This window comes from Hemiscyllium ocellatum, assembly GCF_020745735.1.
Source record: "Hemiscyllium ocellatum isolate sHemOce1 chromosome 15 unlocalized genomic scaffold, sHemOce1.pat.X.cur. SUPER_15_unloc_23, whole genome shotgun sequence".
NCBI classification, from domain to species: domain Eukaryota; kingdom Metazoa; phylum Chordata; class Chondrichthyes; order Orectolobiformes; family Hemiscylliidae; genus Hemiscyllium; species Hemiscyllium ocellatum.
Window position 1 is genome coordinate 82,501 of NW_026867460.1, and position 10,000 is coordinate 92,500.

The following is a 10,000-nucleotide window of genomic DNA, read 5'->3' on the forward strand; positions in this document are numbered from 1 at the left end:
GAAGCAGTACAAATCAGTAACCACTGACACTTAGAATATTTTTGAAGCAGTACAAATCAGTAACCAGCGACACTTAGAATATTTTTGAAGCAGTACAAATCAGTAACCACTGACACTTAGAATATTTTTGAAGCAGTACAAATCAGTAACCGCTGACACTTAGAATATTTTTGAAGCAGTACAAATCAGTAACCAGCGACACTTAGAATATTTTTGGAGCAGTACAAATCAGTAACCACTGACACTTAGAATATTTTTGAAGCAGTACAAATCAGTAACCGGCGACACTTAGAATATTTTTGAAGCAGTACAAATCAGTAACCACTGACACTTAGAATATTTTTGAAGCAGTACAAATCAGTAACCGGCGACACTTAGAATATTTTTGAAGCAGTACAAATCAGTAACCACTGACACTTAGAATATTTTTGAAGCAGTACAAATCAGTAACCGCTGACACTTAGAATATTTTTGAAGCAGTACAAATCAGTAACCAGCGACACTTAGAATATTTTTGGAGCAGTACAAATCAGTAACCAGCCCCACTTAGAATATTTTTGAGTCAGTACAAATCAGTAACCAGCGACACTTAGAATATTTTTGAAGCAGTACAAATCAGTAACCACTGACACTTAGAATATTTTTGAAGCAGTACAAATCAGTAACCAGCGACACTTAGAATATTTTTGAAGCAGTACAAATCAGTAACCAGCGACACTTAGAATATTTTTGGAGCAGTACAAATCAGTAACCAGCGACACTTAGAATATTTTTGAAGCAGTACAAATCAGTAACCAGCGACACTTAGAATATTTTTGGAGCAGTACAAATCAGTAACCAGCGACACTTAGAATATTTTTGAAGCAGTACAAATCAGTAACCACTGACACTTAGAATATTTTTGAAGCAGTACAAATCAGTAACCAGCGACACTTAGAATATTGTTGAAGCAGTACAAATCAGTAACCACTGACACTTAGAATATTTTTGAATCAGTACAAATCAGTAACCAGCGACACTTAGAATATTTTTGAAGCAGTACAAATCAGTAACCACTGACACTTAGAATATTTTTGAAGCAGTACAAATCAGTAACCGCTGACACTTAGAATATTTTTGAAGCAGTACAAATCAGTAACCAGCGACACTTAGAATATTTTTGGAGCAGTACAAATCAGTAACCAGCCCCACTTAGAATATTTTTGAGTCAGTACAAATCAGTAACCAGCGACACTTAGAATATTTTTGAAGCAGTACAAATCAGTAACCACTGACACTTAGAATATTTTTGAAGCAGTACAAATCAGTAACCAGCGACACTTAGAATATTTTTGAAGCAGTACAAATCAGTAACCAGCGACACTTAGAATATTTTTGTAGCAGTACAAATCAGTAACCAGCGACACTTAGAATATTTTTGAAGCAGTACAAATCAGTAACCAGCGACACTTAGAATATTTTTGGAGCAGTACAAATCAGTAACCAGCGACACTTAGAATATTTTTGAAGCAGTACAAATCAGTAACCACCGACACTTAGAATATTTTTGAAGCAGTACAAATCAGTAACCAGCGACACTTAGAATATTGTTGAAGCAGTACAAATCAGTAACCACTGACACTTAGAATATTTTTGAATCAGTACAAATCAGTAACCAGCGACACTTAGAATATTTTTGAAGCAGTACAAATCAGTAACCACTGACACTTAGAATATTTTTGAAGCAGTACAAATCAGTAACCAGCGACACTTAGAATATTTTTGAAGCAGTACAAATCAGTAACCAGCGACACTTAGAATATTTTTGGAGCAGTACAAATCAGTAACCAGCGACACTTAGAATATTTTTGAAGCAGTACAAATCAGTAACCACTGACACTTAGAATATTTTTGTAGCAGTACAAATCAGTAACCAGCGACACTTAGAATATTTTTGAAGCAGTACAAATCAGTAACCACTGACACTTAGAATATTTTTGAAGCAGTACAAATCAGTAACCGCTGACACTTAGAATATTTTTGAAGCAGTACAAATCAGTAACCAGCGACACTTAGAATATTTTTGGAGCAGTACAAATCAGTAACCACTGACACTTAGAATATTTTTGAAGCAGTACAAATCAGTAACCGGCGACACTTAGAATATTTTTGAAGCAGTACAAATCAGTAACCACTGACACTTAGAATATTTTTGAAGCAGTACAAATCAGTAACCGGCGACACTTAGAATATTTTTGAAGCAGTACAAATCAGTAACCACTGACACTTAGAATATTTTTGAAGCAGTACAAATCAGTAACCGCTGACACTTAGAATATTTTTGAAGCAGTACAAATCAGTAACCAGCGACACTTAGAATATTTTTGGAGCAGTACAAATCAGTAACCAGCCCCACTTAGAATATTTTTGAGTCAGTACAAATCAGTAACCAGCGACACTTAGAATATTTTTGAAGCAGTACAAATCAGTAACCACTGACACTTAGAATATTTTTGAAGCAGTACAAATCAGTAACCAGCGACACTTAGAATATTTTTGAAGCAGTACAAATCAGTAACCAGCGACACTTAGAATATTTTTGGAGCAGTACAAATCAGTAACCAGCGACACTTAGAATATTTTTGAAGCAGTACAAATCAGTAACCAGCGACACTTAGAATATTTTTGGAGCAGTACAAATCAGTAACCAGCGACACTTAGAATATTTTTGAAGCAGTACAAATCAGTAACCACTGACACTTAGAATATTTTTGAAGCAGTACAAATCAGTAACCAGCGACACTTAGAATATTTTTGAAGCAGTACAAATCAGTAACCACTGACACTTAGAATATTTTTGAAGCAGTACAAATCAGTAACCAGCGACACTTAGAATATTTTTGGAGCAGTACAAATCAGTAACCACTGACACTTAGAATATTTTTGAAGCAGTACAAATCAGTAACCAGCGACACTTAGAATATTTTTGAAGCAGTACAAATCAGTAACCACTGACACTTAGAATATTTTTGAAGCAGTACAAATCAGTAACCGCTGACACTTAGAATATTTTTGAAGCAGTACAAATCAGTAACCAGCGACACTTAGAATATTTTTGGAGCAGTACAAATCAGTAACCACTGACACTTAGAATATTTTTGAAGCAGTACAAATCAGTAACCAGCGACACTTAGAATATTTTTGGAGCAGTACAAATCAGTAACCACTGACACTTAGAATATTTTTGAAGCAGTACAAATCAGTAACCAGCGACACTTAGAATATTTTTGAAGCAGTACAAATCAGTAACCACTGACACTTAGAATATTTTTGAAGCAGTACAAATCAGTAACCAGCGACACTTAGAATATTTTTGAAGCAGTACAAATCAGTAACCACTGACACTTAGAATATTTTTGAAGCAGTACAAATCAGTAACCAGCGACACTTAGAATATTTTTGAAGCAGTACAAATCAGTAACCACCGACACTTAGAATATTTTTGGAGCAGTACAAATCAGTAACCAGCGACACTTAGAATATTTTTGACGCAGTACAAATCAGTAACCACTGACACTTAGAATATTTTTGAAGCAGTACAAATCAGTAACCAGCGACACTTAGAATATTTTTGAAGCAGTACAAATCAGTAACCGCTGACACTTAGAATATTTTTGAAGCAGTACAAATCAGTAACCAGCGACACTTAGAATATTTTTGGAGCATTACAAATCAGTAACCAGCGACACTTAGAATATTTTTGGAGCAGTACAAATCAGTAACCACTGACACTTAGAATATTTTTGAGTCAGTACAAATCAGTAACCAGCGACACTTAGAATATTTTTCAGTCAGTACAAATCAGTAACCAGCGACACTTAGAATATTTTTGAGTCAGTACAAATCAGTAACCAGTGACACTTAGAATATTTTTGGAGCAGTACAAATCAGTAACCAGCGACACTTAGAATATTTTTGAAGCAGTACAAATCAGTAACCAAGTGCATTTTTGAATTGGTTACTGATTTCTCCGTTGAAGTTGGGGCTGCGGTTGGCTTCAGTTAGTGGTGGGGGCTTAATTTTCGCCGAGGGGAGCGTGTCCCGGTAGTGTCTCCGAGGAAGTGGTACCTATTGAAGGGGGTGTTTCTGAATTTGGGCCCTTTTTGAGTGGCATTGCCGGATGGGTTTTGTGTTGAAGGCTTCCAAATCGGGTAGCTCAGCCGGATTTGACCCGGCGGTTCTACCGACTGTCACGCCTTCGAGGGGGGACTGTTGTCTAAGTTCAGGCCGGATTTGGTGAATTTCCTAAGTCGGGAAGTGGTCCCAACGGGTTTGGGAGTGAACCTAACTGCTCATACCAACTTTGAGGCTTTGGGGCCGGGTAGCACAGTCGGATTTGACCCGGCGGTTCTGCCGAATGCCTGGCCTTCGAGGGGGGCCTGCCCTCTGAGTTCAGGCCGAATTTGGTGATTTTCCTAAGTCGGGAAGTGGTCCAAACGGGGATGGGAGTGAACCTGACAGCTCATACCGACTTTGGGGCTTCCAAGCCGGGTAGCTCAACCGGATTTGATCCAGCGGTTCTAGCGACTGCCACGGCTTCGAGGGGGGACTGTTGTCTAAGTTCAGGCCGAATTTGGTGAATTTCCCAAGTCGGGAAGTGGTCCAAACGGGGATGGGAGTGAACCTGACAGCTCTTACCGACATTGAGGCTTCGGGGCCGGGTAGCTCAGTCGGATTTGACCCGGCGATTCTGCCGACTTCCACGCCTTCGAGCGGGGACTCTCCTCTAAGTTCAGGCCGAATTTGGTGAATTTCCTAAGTCGGGAAGTGGTCCAAACGGGGATGGGAGTGAACCTAACTGCTCATACCAACTTTGAGGCTTTGGGGCCGGGTAGCACAGTCGGATTTGACCCGGCGGTTCTGCCGAATGCCTGGCCTTCGAGGGGGGCCTGCCCTCTGAGTTCAGGCCGAATTTGGTGATTTTCCTAAGTCGGGAAGTGGTCCAAACGGGGATGGGAGTGAACCTGACAGCTCATACCGACTTTGGGGCTTCCAAGCCGGGTAGCTCAACCGGATTTGATCCGGCGGTTCTAGCGACTGCCACGGCTTCGAGGGGGGACTGTTGTCTAAGTTCAGGCCGAATTTGGTGAATTTCCCGAGTCGGGAAGTGGTCCAAACGGGGATGGGAGTGAACCTGACAGCTCTTACCGACATTGAGGCTTCGGGGCCGGGTAGCTCAGTCGGATTTGACCCGGCGATTCTGCCGACTTCCACGCCTTCGAGCGGGGACTCTCCTCTAAGTTCAGGCCGAATTTGGTGAATTTCCTAAGTCGGGAAGTGGTCCAAACGGGGATGGGAGTGAACCTAACTGCTCATACCAACTTTGAGGCTTTGGGGCCGGGTAGCACAGTCGGATTTGACCCGGCGGTTCTGCCGAATGCCTGGCCTTCGAGGGGGGCCTGCCCTCTGAGTTCAGGCCGAATTTGGTGATTTTCCTAAGTCGGGAAGTGGTCCAAACGGGGATGGGAGTGAACCTGACAGCTCATACCGACTTTGGGGCTTCCAAGCCGGGTAGCTCAACCGGATTTGATCCGGCGGTTCTAGCGACTGCCACGGCTTCGAGGGGGGACTGTTGTCTAAGTTCAGGCCGAATTTGGTGAATTTCCCGAGTCGGGAAGTGGTCCAAACGGGGATGGGAGTGAACCTGACAGCTCTTACCGACATTGAGGCTTCGGGGCCGGGTAGCTCAGTCGGATTTGACCCGGCGATTCTGCCGACTTCCACGCCTTCGAGCGGGGACTCTCCTCTAAGTTCAGGCCGAATTTGGTGAATTTCCTAAGTCGGGAAGTGGTCCAAACGGGGATGGGAGTGAACCTGACAGCTCTTACCGACTTTGGGGCTTCCAAGCCGGGTAGCTCAACCGGATTTGATCCGGCGGTTCTAGCGACTGTCACGCCTTCGAGGGGGGACTGTTGTATAAGTTCAGGCCGAATTTGGTGAATTTCCCGAGTCGGGAAGTGGTCCAAACGGGGATGGGAGTGAACCTGACAGCTCTTACCGACTTTGGGGCTTCCAAGCCGGGTAGCTCACCCGGATTTGATCCGGCGGTTCTGCCGACTGTCACGCCTTCGAGGGGGGACTGTTGTATAAGTTCAGGCCGAATTTGGTGAATTTCCCGAGTCGGGAAGTGGTCCAAACGGGGATGGGAGTGAACCTGACAGCTCTTACCGACTTTGAGGCTTCGGGGCCGGGTAGCTCAGCCGGATTTGATCCGGCGGTTCTGCCGACTGTCACGCCTTCGAGGGGGGACTGTCCTCTGAGTTCAGGCCGAATTTGGTGAATTTCCCGAGTCGGGAAGTGGTCCAAACGGGGATGGGAGTGAACCTGACAGCTCATACCGACTTTGAGGCTTCCAAGCCGGGTAGCTCAGCCGGATTTGACCCGGCGATTCTGCCGACTTCCACGCCTTCGAGGGGGGACTGCCCTCTGAGTTCAGGCCGAATTTGGTGCATTTCCCGAGTCGGGAAGTGGTCTCTGTCACAACGGGGGCAAGTGTCTGAAGAGGTAAAGTGAGTAACCAGCACAGCTTAGGGAAGGGTTCCAAAGTTCTCAACAATGTGAATTCGGTTACCAGGAAAGCTTAGGAAAGCTGCCTGACTGTCCCAAACGAATGAACTGCAAAACTTAGGGAACATGCCCGAAGATGCTTAAAAGTGTGAAATCAGTAAGCAGGAAAGCATAGGAAAGTGCCTGAAAGTGCTAAATGAGTAACATGAAAAACGTAGAAAAATGCCCGAAAATGTTTAAAAGTGTGAACTCAGTAACCAGCAAAACTTAGTAAAACGTTGGAAAAGCAGAAATGAGTAACCAGAAAAACTTAGAAAAATGTTTGAAAATGAGAAATGAGTAACCAGAAAAACTTAGAAAAATGTTTGAAAATGAGAAATGAGTAACCAAGAAAACTTAGAAAAATGCCCAAAAAGAAGAAATCAGTAACCAGAAAAACTTAGAAAAATGTTTGAAAATGAGAAATGAGTAACCAGAAAAACTTAGAAAAATGTTTGAAAATGAGAAATGAGTAACCAAGAAAACTTAGAAAAATGCCCAAAAAGAAGAAATCAGTAACCAGAAAAACTTAGAAAAATGTTTGAAAATGAGAAATGAGTAACCAAGAAAACTTAGAAAAATGTTTGAAAATGAGAAATGAGTAACCAAGAAAACTTAGAAAAATGCCCAAAAAGAAGAAATCAGTAACCAGAAAAACTTAGAAAAATGTTTGAAAATGAGAAATGAGTAACCAAGAAAACTTAGAAAAATGCCCAAAAAGAAGAAATCAGTAACCAGAAAAACTTAGAAAAATGTTTGAAAATGAGAAATGAGTAACCAGAAAAACTTAGAAAAATGTTTGAAAATGAGAAATGAGTAACCAAGAAAACTTAGAAAAATGCCCAAAAAGAAGAAATCAGTAACCAGAAAAACTTAGAAAAATGTTTGAAAATGAGAAATGAGTAACCAAGAAAACTTAGAAAAATGCCCGAAAAGAAGAAATCAGTAACCAGAAAAACTTAGAAAAATTTTCGGCCAAGTGTGAAAAATATTCTAAGTGTCAGCGGAGGAAAATGCCGAAGCATCGGGAAAGATTCAAAAACTCATGCCGAACATGAGTTCCGAAGTGCCGGAGGAACTGGGCGAATTGAGCCCGGCGGTTGGCCAGATGTCGTTTTGAGTCTGCAGCCCGAAAACTTTAACTTTGTCTGCCGCGGAAGTCTGGACCGGGAAAAATCCAAACGGTTTTGCCGGGTTCGAGTTCCAGAGCGAAGCAGTCGAATTTGAAATTCAGACCCATTCAGTGCCACTTGACATTGTGACACAGTGAGGTTGGCGGGGTACCCGGAGATTTCTGGGAACACGATTTTTAGAACAAAATGGCGGCGCGGGACCACTTTGAAAGGCATCCGAAAAACGGTTCCGCGGGCAGAGCACTTGAATGACAGGCCTGTGTGCATGCCCAAGAGCTCTCGGAAGTCTAATTTTTGACACTTTGTCAAATTTTCGACAGACTTACCCAACTCTTGCTGCCTGTTCTAAGAATCAGTCAGAGGCCTGTGCGGCGGTCTCTTGACACTTTGGAGGGCGGGCAAACCCCACGTTGACTCCGGCCGTCCCTCCAAAAGGCACTTGCTATTGGGGGAAAGGATTGCAAGTAGCCTGGTTCCCGTGGGAGCGGCCAGGAAGGGTGCAGGCTGGCCCTTGCCTGAGCATTCCCAAAACCCTCTTCCGCTGAGAGCAGACCTCGCACGCCGCACTACCGGCTCTGGGAGTGGTTGGCCGCTATTGTACATAGTCCGGTCCTTCCTCTGCCACCCGGCAAGTGCGATGGCTCTGCCGCCCTGCGGTGCTCGTCACCCAGGTTTGGGGAACACGATACTTAGAACATGTTGGCGGCTCGGGACCTGCAGGCGAAAGGGGCCCCGTGGTGCTGAGCACATCGACCTCGGGTCTCAGTGCAAGCCGGAGAGTTCGCGGAAGTCTTAAAAGATTTTGACATCTGCTCAATTCTTTGACAGGCTTGCCTGACTCTTTCCGTCCGTTCTAAGAATCAGTCGGAGGCCGGGGCGGGGACGGTCTCTTGACACACGGAGGGTTGGCTTCCCTCCTCAGGTGTTTGTGTCGAAAATGAAGGCGAGAGATGCAAGCGTCCTGGTTCCCCTGGGTGCTGCCAGCAAGGGTGCAGGCTGACCCTTGCCTGAGCACTCCCAAAAGCCTCTTAAGCTGAGAGCAGGCGCCGCACTACCGGCTCTGGGAGTCGTTGGCCGCTATTGTACATAGTCCGGTCCTTCCTCTGCCACCCGGCAAGTGCGATGGCTCTGCCTCCCTGCGGTGCTCGTCACCCAGGTTTGGGGAACACGATACTTAGAACATGTTGGCGGCTCGGGACCTGCAGGCGAAGGGGGCCCCGTGGTGCTGAGCACATCGACCTCGCGTCTCAGTGCAAGCCGGAGAGTTCGCGGAAGTCTTAACAGGCTTGCCTGACTCTTTCCGTCCGTTCTAAGAATCAGTCGGAGGCCGGGGCGGGGACGGTCTCTTGACACACGGAGGGTTGGCTTCCCTCCTCAGGCGTTTGTGTCGAAAATGAAGGCGAGAGATGCAAGCGTCCTGGTTCCCCTGGGTGCTGCCAGCAAGGGTGCAGGCTGACCCTTGCCTGAGCACTCCCAAAAGCCTCTTAGGCTGAGAGCAGGCGCCGCACTACCGGCTCTGGGAGTCGTTGGCCGCTATTGTACATAGTCCGGTCCTTCCTCTGCCACCCGGCAAGTGCGATGGCTCTGCCTCCCTGCGGTGCCCGTCACCCAGGTTTGGAGAACACGATACTTAGAACATGTTGGCGGCTCGGGACCTGCAGGCGAAAGGGGCCCCGTGGTGCTGAGCACATCGACCTCGCGTCTCAGTGCAAGCCGGAGAGTTCGCGGAAGTCTTAACAGGCTTGCCTGACTCTTTCCGTCCGTTCTAAGAATCAGTCGGAGGCCGGGGCGGGGACGGTCTCTTGACACACGGAGGGTTGGCTTCCCTCCTCAGGCGTTTGTGTCGAAAATGAAGGCGAGAGATGCAAGCGTCCTGGTTCCCCTGGGTGCTGCCAGCAAGGGTGCAGGCTGACCCTTGCCTGAGCACTCCCAGAAGCCTCTTAGGCTGAGAGCAGACGCCGCACTACCGGCTCTGGGAGTCGTTGGCCGCTATTGTACATAGTCCGGTCCTTCCTCTGCCACCCGGCAAGTGCGATGGCTCTGCCTCCCTGCGGTGCCCGTCACCCAGGTTTGGAGAACACGATACTAAGAACATGTTGGCGGCTCGGGACCTGCAGGCGAAAGGGGCCCCGTGGTGCTTAGCACATCGACCTCGCGTCTCAGTGCAAGCCGGAGAGTTCGCGGAAGTCTAAAGCTTTTGACATTCGCTCAAAGCTTTGACAGGCTTGCCCGACTCTTTCCGTCCGTTCTAAGAATCAGTCAGAGGCTGGTGGGGAGGTCTC